At 41.0% G+C, this 21359-nt stretch overlaps 1 protein-coding gene and 1 long non-coding RNA gene across 4 annotated transcripts in view; both read left to right on the forward strand.

Moving 5' to 3' along the window:
* TAOK3 (TAO kinase 3) overlaps positions 1-21359 on the forward strand; it is a 188713-nt gene that overhangs the window by 118420 nt on the left and 48934 nt on the right. The window lies entirely within an intron of this gene.
* LOC115481105 lies at positions 65-19567 on the forward strand. The gene is made up of 3 exons (XR_003943889.1): positions 65-77; positions 795-797; positions 19474-19567. It is a non-coding gene; the product is annotated as an uncharacterized LOC115481105 (long non-coding RNA).

Genomic DNA, 21359 nt, shown 5'->3' on the forward strand with positions numbered 1-21359 from the left:
TACCTTATCAATTATTTAAATATCTATATCATATCACCCTGGTCTCTTTTGTCTAGGATTTATATCTCTTCTCATATGTCTTATGGTGCAGACATCCATACAGTTTTGGTGGCAGCCTTCTGAACTGCTTTGTTTCTTTATATCCTTAGCAAAATATGGAATTCATAACTGAACACAGTATTCCAAGTGGGACCTCACCAGTGACTTGTACAGGGTCATTATCACCTTCCTTCCTTCTGCTGATTATGCCTCTCTACTGCCATAAATGACTCCTATCTGTACCCTTCTCCACTACCGCTAACTCCAGACTCCGCCCCTTCTGCCTCGCAGCACCTTATGCCTGGAACAGACTTCCTGAGCCCATACGCCATGCGCCCTCCCTACCCATTTTCAAGTCCTTACTCAAGGCCCATCTCTTCTCCCTTGCTTTTGGCGCCTAACCACCTTCCCCATTCATGATACCTACACTGACTACGTAGTCTGTTACCGTTAGATTGTAAGCTCTCTTGAGCAGGGACTGTCCCTCCCCGTGTTTAAACTTGTACAGCGCTGCGTAACCCTGGCAGCGCTATAGAAATGCTAAGTAGTAGTAGTCTACACAGCCTATCAGAACATACTTCTCTTGAGCCTGGCAGAAGTGTAGGGTGAGCATGTAATCGTCATCAATCCAGTGTAACGTTTTCTATTTTTTTCACATTTGTTTTATTTATTTATTTATTTATTGCATTTGTACCCCACATTATCCCACCTTTTTGCAGGCTCAATGTGGCTTACAGAGTAAGGTTATGATAAAGTCAGTACATGATTTAAATACAGTTGATCATAAGCTGAGGTTAATCCAAGTATTTAGTTTAATATCACTTCTTAGCTAGCTTCATCAAAAACCTTCATAAAAGGCACTGAAAAAGTCATTAAGGAGACGCATTACACCGACATGAATTCATGTTTCGCCACTGGCTGTCTCAAGGTAAGTCTCCTTGTAGGTCCTTGTTCGTGCTTACACTATACTTTTGCCAGGCTCAAGAGAAATTAGCCTTGTGGTTGAAGCATGCTTATCTGATGGATCCAATAGTAGAACTAGTGGAGTGGAGGAGTAGCCTAGTGGTTAGAGCACCGGTCTTGCAATCCAGAGGTGGCCAGTTCAAATCCCACTGCTGCTCCTCGTGATCTTGGACAAGTCACTTAACCCTCCATTGCCTCAGGTACAAACTTAGATTGTGAGCCCTCCTGGGACAGAGAAATATCCAGAGTATCTGAATGTAACTCACCTTGAGCTACTGCTGAAAAAGGTCTGAGCAAAATCTAATAAATAAAGATTCTAGAATTCTAAAGAACAAGGTTCCATGCAGAATTTCAAAGTGTAGCAACATTCCATGTAGAACCCCAAAGAGTAACAAGATTCTTTGGGGTGGAGGAGTGGCCTAGTGGTTAAAGCACAGGTTTTGCAATCCAGAGGTGGCCAGATCAAATCCCACTGCTGCTCCTTGTGATCTTGGGCAAGTCACTTAACCCTCCATTGCCTCAGGTACAAACTTAGATTGTGAGCCCTCCTGGGACACAGAAATATCCAGAGTACCTAAATGTAACTCACCTTGAGCTACTGCTGAAAAAGGTGTGAGCAAAATCTAAATAAATAAACTATAATTGTGATTCAAAATATGCTCTGATAAGATATAATAGGAACTGGGCTTATTATTTTGATAAACATTTTGCCTCCTCCTTCACTTAGATTGTTGGTGCTGAATTTATTAAGAATCGCTACACAGCCTAGCATTCTTCTGGCTGTGACCACCAGCTTATCACATTGTTTCACCACCTTGAGATCCTCAGACACGAAGGTTCCTTTCCTGTTCTGTGCACTTCAGCATCTCTCCTATCGTGTACAGCTCCTTTGGATTTCTGCACCCAGACTGCATCACTGTTCATTTCTTTGCATTCAATTTTAACTACCAAGCTTTAGCCTATGTTTCTAATTTTTGTAGATTACTTCTCATGTGGTATAGTCACTCCGGAGTATCCATGCTGTTGCAAATCTTTGTGCTGTCCTCAAAAAGGCAAACTTTTTTTCTCCTGTATCACTCACAAAGATATAGACTTACTTCAGAGTGAATTCTGCCAGCCTCTGTCATCTGTCAGTCAACCAGCTTTTGATCCATTTCACCGCCGTAGGGACCCATCCCCTTATTAAGCCTCCTGTGAGGAACAGTATCAAAGGCTTTGCTGAAGTCCTAAGAGGACCATATCCAACGCATACCCTTGATCTAGTTCTCTGGTCACCCAGTCAAAGAAATCAGATTTATTTGGCATGATCCTTTCTTTGGTAAAATCATGTTGCCTCGGATCTTGTAAACCATTTGATTTTAGAAAATTCACTATCCTTCAGTATCGTCTCTGACTTCCACCACTGATGTGAAGCTTCCAGCCTGTAGTTTCCCACCTCTTTTTTTTGTTACCCCATTTATGAAGAGGATCACGTCAGCCCTTCTCCAATTCCATGGAACCCCTCCAGTCTCAAAGGATTTGTTCAGTGCATCCCTTAGGAAACCTGCCAGAACATCTTGGAGCTGTCTCTGTTCTAGGATGTTTTATCTGGCCCCACAGCTTTGTCCAGTTATTGTTCATAAAAACTTAAGTACATAAGGATAGCCATACTGGGTCAGACCAATGGTCCGTGTAGCCCAGTATCCTGCTTCAACCAGTGACCAATCCAGGCCACAAATACCTGGCAGAACCCCAGTTAGTAGCAACATTCTATGCTACCTATCCCAGGGCAAGCAGTGGCTTCTCCCATGTTCATGAATGTTGTGGTATCTCTTATTTTCCCACATAATGTCTTTGTCAGTTTTTTGGGCTCTTTATCCAGGATTTTCTTCTGTGAACATTGCTTTTTCTACATCACTGTCCACACATTGTTCATAAGAATCTTTAAGTCTTGCAATTCCACCTCTGGGCTTCCTCATCTGCCCAATATATCTGAAAATAGTGTCTCCTTGCTTTACATGTTTAGCTATTTTTTCTACATATACTTTTGTCAGTCTGATTTATATGTCTGGCCTTTTTATTTTTGTTTGTGTTCTTTTCTGGGGTGGTTTGGTGGCGATCTGTATTTTATGAGCGCTAGCTGTTTTGCCTCTATTTTTCACAAAAAAGAAGAAAACAAAAAATCTTCAAAAGAAGACAACAGACAATCCAAAGCAAGAAAAGCAAAAAATGTTCGACATTAAAAAAAAATGTCAATAGGCCAACGATGGAGTCCATCACCTTTGTTTATTCATAACTGGTTTAACCTCAATGCAACTGAAGAAATCAGACCCTATATGAGCTGTGTTTCAGCATGCAAGCCTTCTTCAGGGGTCCTCTAAATCTTGCAAAAATAGATGATTGGAAGTTAAAATCAAAAAGAGGATGGCCAAATATCCTTGTAGTCTACAAAAGAAACTGTGATGCACTTGTCCATACAAACAAAATGGAGAAACCCAAGTAGTAGCAACATTCCATGCTACTAATGCCAGGCTTCCCCATGTCTGTCTCAATAGCAGACTATGGACTTTTCCTGCAGGAACTTGTCCAAACCTTTTTTTTTTTTTAACCCAGATATGCTAACGGCTGTTACTACATCCTCCAGCAAAGAGGTTCAAAGCTTAACTAGCGGAACTAGAAAAGGTTCAAAGAAAAGCGACCAGAATAATAAAGGGGGATGAACTCTTCTCATATCACAAAAGGCTAAAGAGGTTAGGGCTCTTCGGTTTGGAAAAGAGACAGATAAGGGGAGATATGATTGAGGTCTACAAAATCCTGAGTGGTGCAGAACAAGTAGAAGTGAATCAGTTTTTTTTACTCTTTCAAAAAGTACAAAGACTAGAGGACAACTCAATGAAGTTACATGGAAATACTTTTAAAACAAATAGGAGAAATTTGCCGAGTGAAAGAATATTTTCTCCTTGATAGAAGGCATTTCTCAGGGGTATCTTGTGAGGAAGTGAATGTCTATGGCTTCAAATGGTTTGTCTTAGGATAAGAGCCATGCAGCACACTTACTTTGAGAAAACTAAGGGCCCTGTTTACTAAACCTGTTTACTAGTATTTTTAGCTTGCACTAAATGTTAGTCGCCCATATGTTCTAATCAGCGTGCACTAAAAGTGCTAACGTGCCCTTAGCACTGCTTAGTAAACAGGGCCCTTAATGAAGTCTATTGGCTGTGTATCTTAGGAAAACTATGTAAGTTTATGCAGCCCTGGGGGAGTGATGGGGAGGCTGGGAGGGATTTAAAGTGCTCAAGCCCTAGAGATTGAAAGGAGGACAATCCCAAATTTCTCTTATAAAAGTCAAAGAGGTCCAAATCTCTTATAAAAGTCAAAGAGGTCCAAATAGAAAAGATTTACTAAAGGTAAAAGCCACTAATTTTCAGGAATTTACCAAGAAACTATAGTGTAGAAAGACCAAATAGCTAGAAAAAAGTTAGCAAAAATGTTTTTTGATAGGGAAACAAGTTTTTTTTGCCTTGGGGGGGGGGGTTGTTTTTTTCTAAATCCGGTGCATATCCAGTCAGCAAAGAAGCAATTACAACAAAGCAATACAGGTATAAATAAGTAGTAGAAACATTTAAAGCACATCACACAGCCAACAGTGAAATATTCAGAAATAAACAAGGCATAAAACTTATCAGCTTGGAGATCCTGTTTACTGCAGTGCTCAGCTCCAGTAGATCTGAATGAATTTCCCATTTGGTAGAAGGGTTGAGAATTAACACCGGCCTTGCTTTCTTTCTCTTGATAGTGGACTGTCGCTTTAGTTACTTCAGATAATGACTGTAGCCTCATACTAGGCCCCGATTTCATAAGAAAATGAAATGTGCAATGTTGGATCAGATTAAAGGTCCATCAAGCTCAGCATCTCATCTCTGATGGCAGTCAGTCCAGGTTAATAGGAAGTACCTGGTAGATCCCAAAAAATAGATTCATTTCTTGCAACTCCTTCCCAGGGATAAGTGGTAGCTTTCTGAGGTCTGTTTGGCTATATCAAGAAATAGAGACTTGCGACTTGATCTAGAAATTTGTGTAAATCCCTTTAAACCCAGCTGTGCTAGATATCTCCACCATATTGTCTCGCAGTAGATTCAACAGTTTGCTTGACGAGTGAAAAAGTATTCTCCAGTTTGTTGTACGTATTCTGCATGTGTCCTTTAGTCCTGTTAACAGTCTAAAGGTATAAGTAGCCATTCCTTATGTATCTATTCCATCCCACTAATGATTTATAAACCTCTGTCATGTTCCCTCTGTTGTGCGCGACACGAGAAGAGGCTCCTCAAGTCCCCAGCAACCAACATCAGAGAAAACAAAGACCTGGAGTCTAAAAAATTCTTTATTGAAAGTAGACCCGACATGGAGAAACGTGGCCACGTCGGGTCTTTCAATGAAGAATTTTTCAGACTCTCTGTATGTTTCCTCTATTGTCTTATCTTCAAGCTGAAGAGTCCTGTCTTTATCTGTTGTCACACCAACAGTCTACAGAGAGGTATTAGAATAACTCTTTCTCCGTTTCTTTCTGAGTAATTCCGAACATTATTTTACTTTTTTTGACAGCTGCCACACACTTAGTTGAGGATTTCAATGACTGCAAGGTCCTACAGAACCTAGTGTAGTATAAGCCTAAGGTTGTTTATGTGCATCAGTTTTAAATTCACCAGCCATTTTGATTCACGCTTCTCCATTTGGGCAAGGTCCTTCAGTAGTTCCATACAGTCTGTTTATCTTCTAACCAGTGGTGTACTACTACTTATTTCTATAGCGCTACAAGATGTATGCAGCGCTGTACACTTGAACATGAAGAGACAGTCCCTGTTCGACAAAGCTTACAATCTAATTAGGACAGACAAACAGGACAAATAAGAGGAAAATGGAATTACTAAGGTGGGGATGATAAAATAAGGGTACTGAACAAGTGAGTAAGGGTTAGGAGTTAAAAGCAGCATCAAAAAGGTGGGTTTTTAGCCTAGATTTGAAGACGGCCAGAGATGGAGCTTGACGGATCAGCTCAGGAAGTTTATTCCAGGCATATGGTGCAGCACGATAAAAGGAATGGAGTCTAGAGTTAGTGGTGGAGGAGAAGGATGCAGATAAGAGAGATTTACCCAGTGAACGGAGTTCCCGGGGAGGAGTGTACGGAGAGAGGAGAGTGGAGAGGTACTGAGGAGCTGCAGAGTGAATGCACTTATAAGTCAATAAGAGGAGTTTGAACTGTATACGGAAACGGATAGGAAGCCAGTGACTTGAGGAGAGGGCTAATATGAGCATAGCGACAATGGCGGAATATAAGTCGTGTAGCCACTTGGGGGGGTCGGGCCTCCTCCAAAATTGTAGCATCCATTGTAGGGGCCTCCGACTGCCCTCTGCTATCTGTTCTCTTTCTCAACCCTGTCTGGTATCTCACACTCCCTCCCTACCAGCAAATGCTTCAATTGCCATATTTTTTATAGTCTTAGGCCTTAGAAATGTTTTCCCATTCTCAGAAAGGGTCACATTTTAATTTTTAAAAATGTCATGATCAGCAATGCAATGTGTTTCAAAAGTAACTGTTCCTCCATTACCCAATGATTCCTCACCACTTCAATTGCTGAGAATCCAGCCTTTGCACTGTTACGTCCTACCACCATCACCTTGGTTTACTACATATTCAGAACTGACTTGTCCTCTGATCCCTTCCTGTATGTCTCCCCTCTCTCATCCTCCCTGCAGCATCTTCCTTTTATGGTCTTATCTTCTTTCTCACACTTTTTTCTCAGCAAATCAAAGATCCCCCATCATATTTTCTAAGCATCTTCTGCCTTTCTCGTATTGAGTTGTGTCTGGTCTGTTTTGCTTCTCTAGGCACCACCTTTTTGTCTTTTTGTCTTTTTTTTTTTTGTCTGCCTGTTAGCAGGGTTGTAACTAAAATGATGCAGACTCTACACAAAAAGTCCTGTGGTCTTCTCTACAGAATTTGGGCTCCATTATCTCCAGGTAAGGTTTCACCAGTGATCTATGCAGAGGTGGATGCCTCTTCACATCCTAGCATTTCTGTGGATCTGGCTACTTTCTTTATTCCGTTGGTTAGTTATTTTTAGATCACCAGATATGATCACCCTGAAGCTTCTGCTTGGCACATATTAATATTTCAATGCCAGTGTGTACTTTTTTCTTTGGACTTAGCTGCCAGGTCATCAAGGTTCTGCCCTGTGTTGGAGGCAGTTCGATCAAGTGGGAGATACGTTCCATATTTGGTGGACCTGCCCAAAGGCACAGCTAATACTGGACTATGGTATTGGAGTTTATCAGCCTTACTCAAGTTTCTTACCCCTTGAAGGCAGATTGCTGCATTTTAAACCTTATGGGGTGAAGCCAGCAACCCATAAACTGGTGATTCATGGCTAGCAGTTTAGTGCTGGTAGCGACATGGAAGCAGCCCACATTGCTAGGCCTCGAGGTTATCTTGAAGAAATTGGCATATATTCATCAGATGTCTAAGTTTACTGCCCTCCGAAATGGCTACATCATTGCCTGTCATATTCTTATACCTATCATTGCCCCATCATCATTGCTTATTGGGATTCTTATGCAACCTGGACCTTGTACCTAGGGACTCTTTTATAATCTACTATGGCGTTACCGCCTTTTTCTCCATAGCACTAGGGGTTGTAGGGGGGGTTAGTTGTTGATTTTTGATTTATACTTGATTTGTGGGGGGGGGGGGGAAGAATGTGTATTTGACCGGGGAAGGGGGTTTCTTTAAAGCTTATTTGTTTGTAAGTCAACTTGTTGTATTTCAGGTTTTGTCTGTTTGACAAATTCAAATAAGCTTAACTTTTGGGGAAAAAAAAAGAAACTTGGCTGCCCTGCACTCAAGCTTTTGTAGATTGCATTTGTTTCTGTCCATTTCCTTAAGTGTGTCCTTTCTTTCCTGGATGTTAGGAAAAATATATCACTGCAGATAATACTAACTCCTGTACAGTATTGCTCACAAAATACTAAGCAGAGCAGGTTTGGACATGTTCCTGGAGGAAAAGTCCATAGTCTGCTATTGAGAGAGAAATGGGAGAAGCCACTGTTATCCCTGGGATTTGTAACATGGAATGTTGCTGCTCTTTGGTTTTCCGCCAGTTACTTGTGACCTGGATTGGCCGCTGTTGGAAGCAGGATATTCGGCTAGATGGACCATCAGTCTGCCCCATTTTGGCTATTCTTATCCCATAGAACCAATATCTAAAGCAGTCCAACTGCTATCTCCTCAGAGTGAAAATTGATATTGAAAAATACTAACAGCATGGAGTAGATAAGAGCTATTGATCACTTTGAAATTCTTATGCTTTCATATATATTTGGTGTCCTAAATTTTCTTTTGAAAAATTGGATGTAAGAACAAGAAAACTCAATTATGCACATTAGGTAATCTGTAAGAGGGTATGGAATTTATAGAAATAAATTATACACAGAGCTATTTTTATAGGTGTCTAGGCTTACCTTCAGTATCAACAGAACTAAATACTCAGTACTGGAATGCAAAAATGAATGACCTCAGTTAGTCTCCATCCTTAAACATGGATAAGCATTGTAATGAACAGAAAGAATGACTGAGACTCCATCAGAACATGTAGAGAAAAATACCAAGATTTGCAAAACAAGAGGGAAATCCCTTTTAATGAATCAGTCCAGCAAACAAGGAAAATGTTGATCAAAGCAGAAATACCAACAATCACAAATAGATCAAAACATGACTCATGAATGGTTAAGGAGAAGTGAACTTAAACGTAAAGATGAAAGAAAGTTATAGCATAGGACAGTGGATTATGGACAAGATGGTTCACACTATCATAGCACAGAATTAGAACCACTGACACGTGGGTAAGGGATAAGGGTAATGCATTTGATATACCACCTTTCTGTGGTATAACCAAAGTGGTTTACATGGAGGAGTGGCCTAGTAGTTAGGGTGGTGGACTTTGGTCCTGGGAAATTGTGGAACTGAGTTCAATTCCCACTTTAGGCACAGGCAGCTCCTTGTGACTCTGGGCAAGTCACTTAACCCTCCATTGCCTCATGTAAGCTGCATTGAGCCTGCCATGAGTGGGAAAGTGCGGGGTCCAAAAATAAAAAGTAAAATAAAATAAATATAAGGTACATTCTCAGTTTTTAGTGAGCTCACAGTCTTAAGTTCTTTTTTTTGTTCCTGGGGCCATGGAGGATTAAGTGACTTGCCCAGGGTCACAAGGAGCGGCAGCAGGAACTGAACCCGGTTCTCAGCCTACTGCACTGACCATTAGGCTAGTCAATTGCTGGGCATGACATGCTGATGTCAGAAGGCCTGTATACAGAAAGGTACAATAAAATAGCATGTCTCAACCACTTGAAACTCTGTAAATGCTATTACACTGTTGTAACTGAAAAACAGTGGGATCACAAACATAAGAAATGCTATCCTGTATAATAAAAAGCACCTCCAGCATTCTGAAGCGGACTCCATGGCACTGTGGCAGTATAGGGGTTCGTAAGTCTGTAGTTCAGCATTTCATTGGCTCTCACTGTCAATGAAGAACCAATCAGACAGAACGGAACTTGGAGGAGGGAAGTGGAGTGGATTGAATCTCTAACAAACAATCATATACAGGGAGGTACGAACATCAATGGAGGCAAGTGCACAGAACAGAAGGGAAGACAAACATTTAATCACTTTGTCACTCACACACATCACACATACATACATACATACATACATACATACACACACACACAGACATCACATCGCATCACACACACACAGACACAGACATCACACACAGACACATCACACACACACACTCAATCACTCTGTGTATCTCTCTCTTACACTGTCTGTAAAACACACTGTCACTCTGTCTCTCACATGGGCAACTGTATGTTGCATTCTCACGAGTAAGGAGCTCTTCTGATGTGATTGTTAAACTGATTGAAGGGCCTGAACAAGGAAAACTTTTACCACATTGTAACACAGTTTACACAAAAAATATCAAAACCAGTCCTCTAACCACTAGGTCACTCCTTCACTAGATATCCAATTGTAAACTCTCCCAAAAAGGACTTATTGTTTGTAATCCACAATATAAGAATCATATAGCATAGCATAACATAACATAGCATACTGGACCAGACCAAAGGTCCATCAAGCTCAGTCTCCTGTTCCCAATTCATGTCAAAAGTACTTGACAAGATCCCAAAAGGTAGATAGATCTATAATTGGCTAACATCTTATTTAACTAGTAGAGTGGATGAGTGGCCTTATATTTGATATCAAGCCAAAACCAAGAGAATGTCATCTAGTTTCCAAGTAGGAATGTACCAAATATTCATATTCGATTAGGCCTAGAATTGTGCCCTGAATTCATTCGTATTTAGCCAAATAGCGATTTAAATTCAAATACGAATAATCTTGATCTCCAATTGCTTCTTTTGTTGTTTATGTTAACGCTCAATGCCAATTATTCATATTTGATATTCATATTTGGCTGAATAACATTTTTTTATTATTCTTATTTGGCCGAATTGTAAAATATACTACTATTCAGTACATCTCCATTTTCAAATTTCCAATTTTATTCATGTTTGATATACTGCCAAAGGAAATGCCTTCACGGCAGTTTACAGTAATAAAAGTACAATAAAATCTTAGAAAAGACGTTTAATCAAAATAAAAGAAAATTAAAAGTAGAGCACTGCTCAAGTTCTCCAGCCCTGGTCTGAGCTGCCACAACTGCGTCTGTCAACTAAACATTTTTAACCACCAAATGCGTCTCTAAATGAATATGCTTTAAGTTGTCTTTTGAATGACAAATACTAAGATTCTAATTGTAGGTTTTGAGATAGTGAATTACAAAGGGTTGGCCCTGTAACACTAAAAATAGATGCACGAATAGTATCCAGAAATACAACAAGGAAAGTAAGGATAATTAGGCAATTTTGTTGTGATGAACATAAGGTTCATAGGCTACAGTATGGTATCAGAAGCTGATAGAAAAGCTGGTAAACCAAAGTACTGTAAGCTAACATAAGGAGCTTAAAAGGTATACAATGCTTAATATGAAGCCAATGTTCCTTCTGTAAAAGCAGGGTGACAAGGTCAAATTTTCTTTCTCTTTGAATGAACTTTTTACTGCAGTATTTTGTGTCAACTGTAGACATTGAATATCTGTAAAAGAATTCCTTTAAATAAAGAATTGCAATAATCTAAATGCATAAGAACAAGCGAGATTAGCAGTTAAAGCTCTCTCTGTTAGTAGGGCTCTTATAGAATGAATACTTTTAAGTTTATAGAAACACTTTCTGATAATGGATGAAATATGCTTTTGAAAAGACAAATAAGAGTCGATTATGCTCAGGATTTTTAAAGATGACACAAAGTTCCCTGGGACACCAGCAATAGAAATAGAACTGGATGATGAATATACTCCCTTTTTTAAAAATATTATACCTTTGGTCTTATCAGGATTCAGTGTAAGCAAGCATTCTCCGAGGACAAGCAGGCTGCTTGTTCTCACATGTGGGTCGACGTCCGCGTTGGCCCAGGAATCGGCATTTTGCCAGCAAAATAAAAACAAAGTTTTGCTAGAGTCTTCTAGCACGCAAATCGCACGCACCGCACATGCACAGATGACTTCCCGTCCGTCGCGTAAGTGTGCTTCCTCGGTTCTTTTTTTGTCCACAAAGAGGTGACAGGATTTTTTCTGCTCTCCTCGTTCTTGGCCCAGGAACAGAGTCTGACGACTATTTCTTTTATTATTTTAGTCATTTTCTTAAAAAAAAAAAAAAAAAAAGAAACATTTCCCAGTAGTTACTTTTAGTATTTTTTTTTTTCCTCTAAGTTTACTTTCTTTTCCTTTAGGCCGCACGGTTGGGTTTTCTTCCTTTTTGTGCCCTTCTCTTTTTTGGCACAAGCACGTTGTTTGATTTCACCGAAGCCGTTTTTCCCTCCATGTCATCGAAGACACCCAGTGGCTTCAAGCGTTGTACGTGGTGCAACCGGACTATTTCAGGTACCGATACCCACGCCTGGAGTATCCAGTTCCTTGGGCCCAACCATAGCCCAGCCTCTTGTAGTCTTTGTCTTCGTATGAAGAAATGGACCCAAGCGTCTCAAGAAGCCCAACGAGAAAAACGTTTTGGGGCTCAGTCCGGTACTTCAACATCGACCTCGGTGCCGAGGTCAGCAGCGTCGACATCGACAGGAGCATCGACGTGGGGAAGAAAGATAATGGCTGCTGTGAGACCTACTCACGGTACCAGGAGCTCCAGGATGTTGAGAGAGTCGGCACCCGAGAAGCGTCGGCGCCGACAGGATCGCTCCCCCTCGATACAGGAGGTGCTAATACGTCAGTCTCCTAGCAGCCCAGTACCTGCTCCCGAGCCTCCACGGATTCTGACACCGCCTGTTCCACCAACCCCACAGCCTTCTCCGATGGCGGCTCTCGACGAGTGCATCTGGGCCTTGTTTCCTGAGCTTCTAGAGGGACTGCTACGACAGCTTCTGTGTTGGGGGTGCTTGCGCCTTCTGTACCTGCTGCTGCAGCGGTGTCTGGCCCTTCGCCTGCGGTGAGGTCCCCGACCACGATGCTGCTTGTGGCATCCACGTCGGCTGCCACCCAGGTCGACTCCCCTTAGATGTTGGTGGAGGGAGCTTCGCCATAGTCGAACCGGGCATCGGCCTCTCGACATCGCCATAGAGGACATCATTCCTCGGCATCGAGGCAGGTTGTGTCGAAGCACCTTGACTCAGGTTCTATCCAATACTGAGCAGGAGCGTTCGTGGGAGTCAGAAGAGGATCACAGGTACTTCTCTTCTGATGAGTCCTTTGGAATTCCCTCTGATTCTTCCCCTCAGCCAGCAGGGAGACTATCTCCACCGGAGAGTCTGTCCATTTCCTCTTTTGTCCGGGAAATGGCTACGGCTATTCCCTTCCCTGTGGAAGTTGAGGATGAGCCCAGGACTGAGATGCTCGAGGTCCTGGATTATTCTTCTCCACCTAAAAAGGCTGTGACAGTTCCTTTGCATAAGGTACTGAAGGAAGCCCTTATGTGAAACTGGTCAGCCCCTCTGGCCCCATGGTCCTGAAGAAAGCTGAATCCCAGTATCAGATCCACGGTGAACCTGGGTTGATGGGGTCTCAGTTACCCCACAATTCCATGGTGGTGGACTCCGCTCTCAAGAGAGCCAGGAGTACTAGAGACTATGCTTTGGAACCCCCAAGCAGAGAGGCTAGAACTCTTGGAAGATGTACCAGGCCGCTATGCTCGCCACCAAAATCCAGTCTTACCAGCTCTTCACGAGCGTGCATTTGCGGGACTCGATACGGCAACTGTCGAACTTGGTTGATGCACTCCCTACAGAACTGGCCGAGCCTTTTCGCCAGGTGGTCAGGCAGCAGAAGGCTCACTCATCTCATCAGCTTCCAAATTACTTTCACAGTTGTCTTAACCCACACCTTTATTAACTTAATTAAAAACTTTACAATATCAAAACTTATCACGTCACTTTTTTTGATCTTCTAGGACTTGTGCCAACATGCCATGTTTAGCAAAGCTTTGTCAGGGTTCGGTCCTGCCAATTATAAATATAAAGCAATCAAAAAAACATATCCCTCAGATCTGTATAGTCCCCACTTAAAAATTCCCCTTCACATACCTATGTTGATTCCTACAAAATTTCAGCGTCCATTATTGTCTTCAAAGATGGCGCCTACCCCTTAAGCACCACCCTTATACAAACACTCAAAAGACTACCCAACCAAGCAAAAATAAAAGAAATGTCTTCAACAAATTAGATTAGCTTCTTAAGTCATATTAGTAAAGACTAATCAATCTCTAGATTTAAACCTCCTGGAGCTATTGTATTTAGTAAGAAAATAGAGTTCTTTAAAATTAAGTAAAGAATCAGTATTTTCCCCCTTCAATCCGCAATATGGCCCTTTTCAAACCAATGTGACACCAGCAATGCCTGTTTATTACCGTATACTATTCTAGATTTATGCTCATCTAACAGAAACTTTATCTACCTGGAAGTCTTACCAATATAGATTAGTTCACAGGAATATTGGATAGCATAAGCAATATTCCTAGAAGTATAATCAGTATTATCCCTAGAAGTGATCTTGCCATAATGTGGTACTTCCCACGTGGGACCTGTAATAGCTGTCACACACCACTAACACTTCCCACAGGTGGTGTGTCCCTGTGTCCTCTCTTCCTGATTACAACAATCCAACCTCATACATGATAAAAGTTCACCATTGGTATGTCCTCTCTGATAAGCAATCAAGGGCATCTCTTGAAAACGTTGGTGAACCTTCAACACATCCCAAAATTTATAAGTTAAAGATACCACTACAGAAGTGAGAGTAGTATAAGGAAATACTGCCTTCAATTTATCCTGGATATGATTTCCACCCCCCACCCCCAAATACTGCAAAAGAGCTTCACTTTGCACATATTTAGCCTTATAATTCACCTTTATAACTGAACTAGAATAACCCCTAGCCTTCAATCTACTATGGGTGAAAACTACCAAAATGTAACAGTATTTTTTCCACCTCTTTCCCTTATAATTTGTTTAGAAATTTACCAGTTAGTCAGTTGTTAAGAGTCCATAGGATTTGTTCTTCTAATATTGAGTGAAAATCATACTACAAATACCTGCTCTAAGAAAAGTTTTGTATGGTTTCCTTGGGATCACTTCTTCTCATGATCCAACTCAACAACTGGCTTTGCTCTCTATACCGAAAGGAGACATACACCCACACCTATTCTTCCTGCTCACAGGAAGTTTTTGTATTTCAGTTTTGGAACTCTACATTACCAATACAAAGTCTTGCCATTTGACTTTCTCAGCTCCTTGAGTTTTCACAAAATGGCTGGTAGTGGTAGCTGCAACACTGTGCATGTGGGGCATACATGTCTTCCCCTACCTTGACAACTGGTTGATCAAAGCACCCTCCCGGTAGTCGGTACAGACTTCCATTCGTTTCACCATGCATCTTCTGGAGCTGGGACCTCCTTGGATTTGTAGTAAATTACTCCAAATCACATCTTCAACCTGTTCAAATCTTGCAGTTCATCGGGGATCTCCTGGACACTATTCAAGGTTGAGTCTTTCTCCCACAATTGAGGGTAGACAATATAGTGCATCTCTCCACTCAGATTTCCGGTACCAACCAAGTTTCTGCTCATCAGATGTTCCATCTACTTGGCCACATGGCTTCGTGTAACACTATTGACTTGGCTCCACTTCAGAATATTTCAGTGGACTTGCCCTTCTCAGTGGTCTTGAGCTACAGAGCTGCTCTCAGCCCATATTCGGGTTACTCGCAACTGCGCCACTCTCTACAGTAGTGGATGGCGCCACAAAATCTCACCTAGGGAATTCTGTTTCATTTCCCTCCACATTACAAAGTTCTTAGTACAGACGCCTCCATGGTAGGTTGGGGTGCTCATTTCAATGGCCGTCATATACAGGGTTCTTGGTCCCTGTGGGAGAAACGGCATCCTAACAATCTCCTGGAATTATGAGCAGTCTGGAATGCCCTCAACTTTCCAGGACCGCCTTCTCAATCAGTTCTTGTTCACACAGACAACCGGGTATTATCTGAAAAAACAAGGGGCAACAGGTTCTTATCTCCTCTGTCAACAGGCAATCCAGAGCTGTTTACCTAATAGGCAAACAAAATGCTGTGGCAGACAAATTGTCCTTCAGCCTCACAAACGGCCCCTCAGCATGCATGTGGCTTGTCAAATCTTCCAGCAGTGGGGGAGCCCCAGTGATAGACTACCTTCGCTTCTCCGCCTCTTATTCGGAAAACTCTTCTCAATCTCAGTTGAGGCCAAGGAATCATGTTCTTAATTGTATCCTACTGGCCACGTCAGATCTGGTTCCGTCCTCTAGAGTTAACATCCAAGGAACGATTGGGGTTAGATTACTTTCCTATCCTGATAATATAAAACGAAGGGTCCCTCCTGCATCCGGACTTCTGCTCCCTAACCCTTACAGCATGGCTCTTGAAGGCACAGACATAGCTTCTTTTGATCTTCCAGACGGTGTCCTAGCCTCTGAAAACCTTCTACACAAAAATGTTACCATTTTAACTGGAGATGATTTTCCCTCTGGTGTACAGCCAGATCATTCGACCCTACTATGTGCTTTCTACCTTCCCTTATGGAGTATCTCCTCTATTTTTCTAATTCTGGCCTCAAAACTAACTTGGAGTACACTTGAGTGCTATTAATGCTTACCATTCAAAGGTAGATAATAAATCAGTTTCTGTTTATCCCTGGATAATTCAATTCATGAAAGGTTTATTTCATACCAAACCACATCTGGTAGCATGGAAGCTTAATGTCATACTTACAGCCCATGAAACTTCCATTTGAACCACTCCATGCCTGTTGTCTGAGATTCCTCACTTGGAAAGTACTGTTCTTAGTAGCACTTCTGCCAGACGAGTAAACAAACTTCAAGCTGTTATGGCAGACCTGCTGAAACCTACCCCAAATTTCTTCGTAAAGTAGTATTGAAGTTCCACCTTAATCAATCCATTGTACTTCCTGTCTTCTTCCCTAAGCCACACTCTCAACCTGGAGAAGCAGCACTGCATATCTTAGACTGTAAGTACGGTCTAGCTTATTATCTAGAGTGTACTAAACTTCATAGTAAATCCTCCCAACTTTTTGTATCTTTCAACAGTACGTTTGGTAATGGCACTTCCCAATCTGTCTCAACTTGGCTGGCTGACTGTATCACCTACACATATTCACTGGCGAGGCTGACCCTTCATGGCCGTGTCACTTGCCCACAATGTAAGAACCATGGCGGCTTCAGTAGCCCATTTCCACTGTGCCTCCATTGAAGAAATTTGCAAGATGACAATGTGGTCTTCAGTCCACACTTTGCTCACTACTTTCTGGAGCAGCATTCCTGGCTGGTTTGGACAAGCTACTTGAATGTCACCTCCACCCTCCTGCCGTTTTTTTTTCTGCCAGCCTCACTTTCTGCTTCAATTACCAAATTAATTGACATTGTGACTCTGGCAGCTAGTGTGTCCCACATATGCCTGTTTGTCCTCGGAGAAAACAAAGTTATACCTGTAGCAGGTGTTCTCCAAGGACAGCAGGCATATATTCTCGCATACCTATTGCCTCCTTTGGAGTTGTCATCTTAGCTTTAAAATTATACAGCTGGTCCACACTCAAGTATCTAGCAGGAAGGCACATGCACTATGGGGGCACTGCCTCGAAATTTTAAAGTGACGATGCACTATGGCAGTGTCTGCACCAGGCTCATTTAATGACATCACCCAGATGTGAATATATGCCTGCTGTCCTTGGAGAACACCTGTCACAGGTAAATAACTTTGCTCTATTTACTTTTACATCTTTGTTAAATTATTACAAAGCTTCTTATCTTAAAATCTAATATTCTTTTATATGTTTACCCTAATCTTTACAAAAGAAGCAACCAGAAAAAAAGCCCTAAGCACAAAACAGAGTAGGGATGGACACAGAACCTTTGCAAATAAGTCAGGATTTCAAGGGTATATATATTCAATTCAGAAATGTTTATTGCACCACATATGATCTTAAAAGACCATGTATTGTCAGAGAACCTGACATGGGCCCGTGTTTTGGCGGAATGACTGCCTGCCTCACGGATCATAAAATCTGTCAAGTATGGTAGTGAGATTCAGCTAAAGAAGTAGTGCTCTGAAGCAATGTAGTCTAAGCTCAAATCAGCAAATGACGCTTAAAGTGCTCTGAGCCAGAGTCTGGATCAAAGAGCACGGGAAAGTCACTCCGGCTCAGAACACTTCAGCATAGATCTACTATTTCAGAGGTCTTCATCTATTCATCACATGCAAATAAAAATATTACATCTTTACCACTCATCTGCAATGTAGCAGGTGGCAGATCCTCAGCGTATGCATATAAATTTACTGTAGAAACAGCACCAACATTTGGTAGCCAACTTTTAAAAGAAATCATCCACTGCAGTCATGATTGGATGTCTTTTATGTCATTTACCAGTTTCAGTAGTTCATAAATTTAATTACCTTCAATAAATATCTAAAATTTTCATAGTTTTCAATATTCTATTGTATATTTGCTTAACAGTTTATAATTCACTTCTAAATAAACGCTTATGTTTAAAAATGTTCAAATCATATGATAAATTTAAGAATATTTTGGCATTCTTTATGATCAAAAACCTTTTTTTTTTTTGTGCTTGGTGTACAGTTATTTTGATTGCACTGCATTTCATTTGTTATTGCCAGCTTTGCTTATTTCATGTATAGACTGTTGTAATGTATACCTGGGTAAAAGCAAACAAACACAGCGAAGATGACAGTGAAGTAAAACACGACAGTGATGGTGTAAATAATTCAAAACAAGGCACAACTCGATACAGGCCTGTGTTTCAGCCACCAGACCTGCATCAGGAGTCTGTAAAATATAAAATTCATAAATACATATGTATTGACAATAAAACGTTAAAAATATAGATATAAATATAGAAAAAAATAAAACTATAAAACACCATAAATAGTGGAGTATACATATAAAGTAAAAAAACTATAATTTAAATATAGAATTCTTTTTATGAGACCATAATATATACAAAAGTGATAAAACATTTAAAGAAATTGGCATAAAATCAAATCTATACAGAGACAGCCATTTTAAAACATAAAATACCATAATTAAAATAGAACATATGAAGTGCTCAGAACATTATAATATTGAATACATAGTGCATAGTGATTCTTAATAACAAATAAAAAAAAACAGGGACTGTACTCCATAAAAGAGGGTTGATAAAATCTAAATTAAGTCAGAAACAAATACTTATACACCAGATGTGCACTGTATCTAAGAAAAGACTCATAAAGTGTTAAACATAAATGTAAAGCTCTATAATAGCATCACTTAAAATGAAAACAAAGAGGCAACAACAACCGTGCCTCTGGTTCAATGAGGAACTATTAGAGATGAAAACTCTTCAGGAAACTGGAAAGAAAATGGTCAAAAACAAATCAGACAAGAGCAAAACCACATGAAGGAAAGCCGTAAGCAAGTAAAAACACATCATAAAAAGAGCCAAAGCGGAATACTACAGCACATACATGCGTCCAGAAAAGAGAAACACACAAAAAATGTATGAACTAATCAAAAACGTACTGAACACACAAGTTCTACTAACGTCAAATGAAAAACCAGCAGACAATCTCGCACAGTATTTCGAGGAAAAAACAATAAAAATAAGATCAAACCTAGCTGCAACACAAGCACTCATATATTTTCTACAAGAATGTGAAATCAACGAGGACCACATCAAGGCAGACAGAATCTGGTCGTCCTTCAAGATACTAACAACCAGCTCAGTTAAAGCACTACTGACAAAATATGCACATGCCAATTGCCTACTAGACAGTTACCCAAATCGCCAAAACCTGCCGTTTCTTTATCTATAACATTAGCAAAATTCGCCCCTTCCTTTCTGAATACGCTACCAGAACCCTTATCCAAACCCTTGTCACCTCTCGCTTGGATTATTCCAACTTACTTCTCACTGGTCTTCCTCTCCGCCATCTCTCTCCTCTCCAGTCTGTCCAAAATTCTGCAGCACGACTTATTTTCCGCCAAAATCGTTATACCCACACTAGCCCACTCCTCAATTCACATCACTGGCTCCCTGTCCGCTTCCGCATGCAGTTTAAACGTCTCTTACTGACCTTTAAATGCATCCATTCTGCAGACCCCATTACCTCTCCACTTTCATCTCTCCCTACATTCCTCCCCGTGAACTCCGCTCACTGGACAAATCTCTCTTGTCGTCCCCCTTCTCCTCTACTGCTAACTCCAGACTTTGTTCCTTTCCCTCGCTGCACCTTATGCCTGGAATTGACTTCCTGAGCCTATACGTCTAGCTCCATCTCTACCTGTTTTCAAATCTATGCTAAAAACCCACCTTTTCACCACTGCTTTTGACTCCTAGCCACTACTCAATTTGCCCTCCCCTTGTTCCTTCTCACCCAGTACTTCCCTTGTCCTTAATTGTTTTGTCTGTCTTATTTTTAGATTGTAAGCTCTTTTGAGCAGGGACTGTCGCTCTCTATGTTGGATGTTCAGCGATGCGTGCATCTGGCAGCGCTATACAAATGTTAATAATAATAATAATAGGTTACAATGTCCTTCTGTAGATTAAGAATTAGTTATTGGACACAAAGTTATTCAAAGTCGTTAAATCGCGGGAGGATTGTGAAAAATTACAAGAGGATCTTATGAGACTGGGAGACTGGGCGTCTAAATAGCAGATGACATTTAAGGTGATCAAGTGCAAAGTGATGCATGTGGGAAAGAGGAATCCGAATTTTGGAACCTTGCATGACGTTGCTATGTTAGGAGTCACAGACCAAGAAAAGGGATCTAGGTGTCGTCGTTGATGATACGTTGAAACCTTCTGCTCAGTGTGCTGCTGCGGCTAAGAAAGCAAATAGAATGTTAGGTATTATTAGGAAAGGAATGGAAAACAAAAATGAGGATGTTATGCCTTTGTATTGCTCCATGGTGCGACCGCACCTCGAATATTGTGTTCAATTCTGGTCGCCGCATCTCATAAAAGATATAGTGGAATTAGAAAAGGTTTCAGAGAAGGGCGACGAAAATTATAAAGGGGATGGGACGACTTCCCTTTGAGGAAAGGCTAAAGAGGCTAAGGCTGTTCAGCTTGGAGAAAAGGCGACTGAGGGGAGATATGATAGAGGTCCATAAAATAATGAGTGTAGTGGAACGTGTAGATGTGAAGCATCTGTTTACACTTTCCAAAAATACTAGGACTAGGGGGCATGCGATGAAGCTACAATGTAGTAAATTTAAAATGAATCAGAGAAAAGGTTTCTTCACTCAACGTGTAATTAAACTCTGGAATTCGTTGCCAGAGAATGTGCTAAAGGCGGTTAGCTTGGCGGAGTTTTAAAAAGGTTTGGACGGCTTCCTAAAGGAAAAGTCCATAGACCGTTATTAAATGGACTTGGGGAAAATCCATTATTTCTGGGATAAGCAGTATAAAATGTTTTGTACTTTTTTGGGATCTTGCCAGGTATTTGTGACCTGGATTGGCCACTGTTGGAAACAGGATGCTGGGCTTGATGGACCTTTGGTCTTTCCCAATAAGGCAATACTTATGTACTTATGACAGAAAACAGGGGGCAGGGTTAAATGGCCATTTTCTCAGTGGAAGAGTGTGAATAGTCAAGTGCATCAGAGATCTGTACAGGGACTGGTGCTATTTAACATATTTATAAATGATCTGG

Source organism: Microcaecilia unicolor, chromosome 11 (genome assembly GCF_901765095.1).
Source record: "Microcaecilia unicolor chromosome 11, aMicUni1.1, whole genome shotgun sequence".
Lineage (NCBI taxonomy): Eukaryota > Metazoa > Chordata > Amphibia > Gymnophiona > Siphonopidae > Microcaecilia > Microcaecilia unicolor.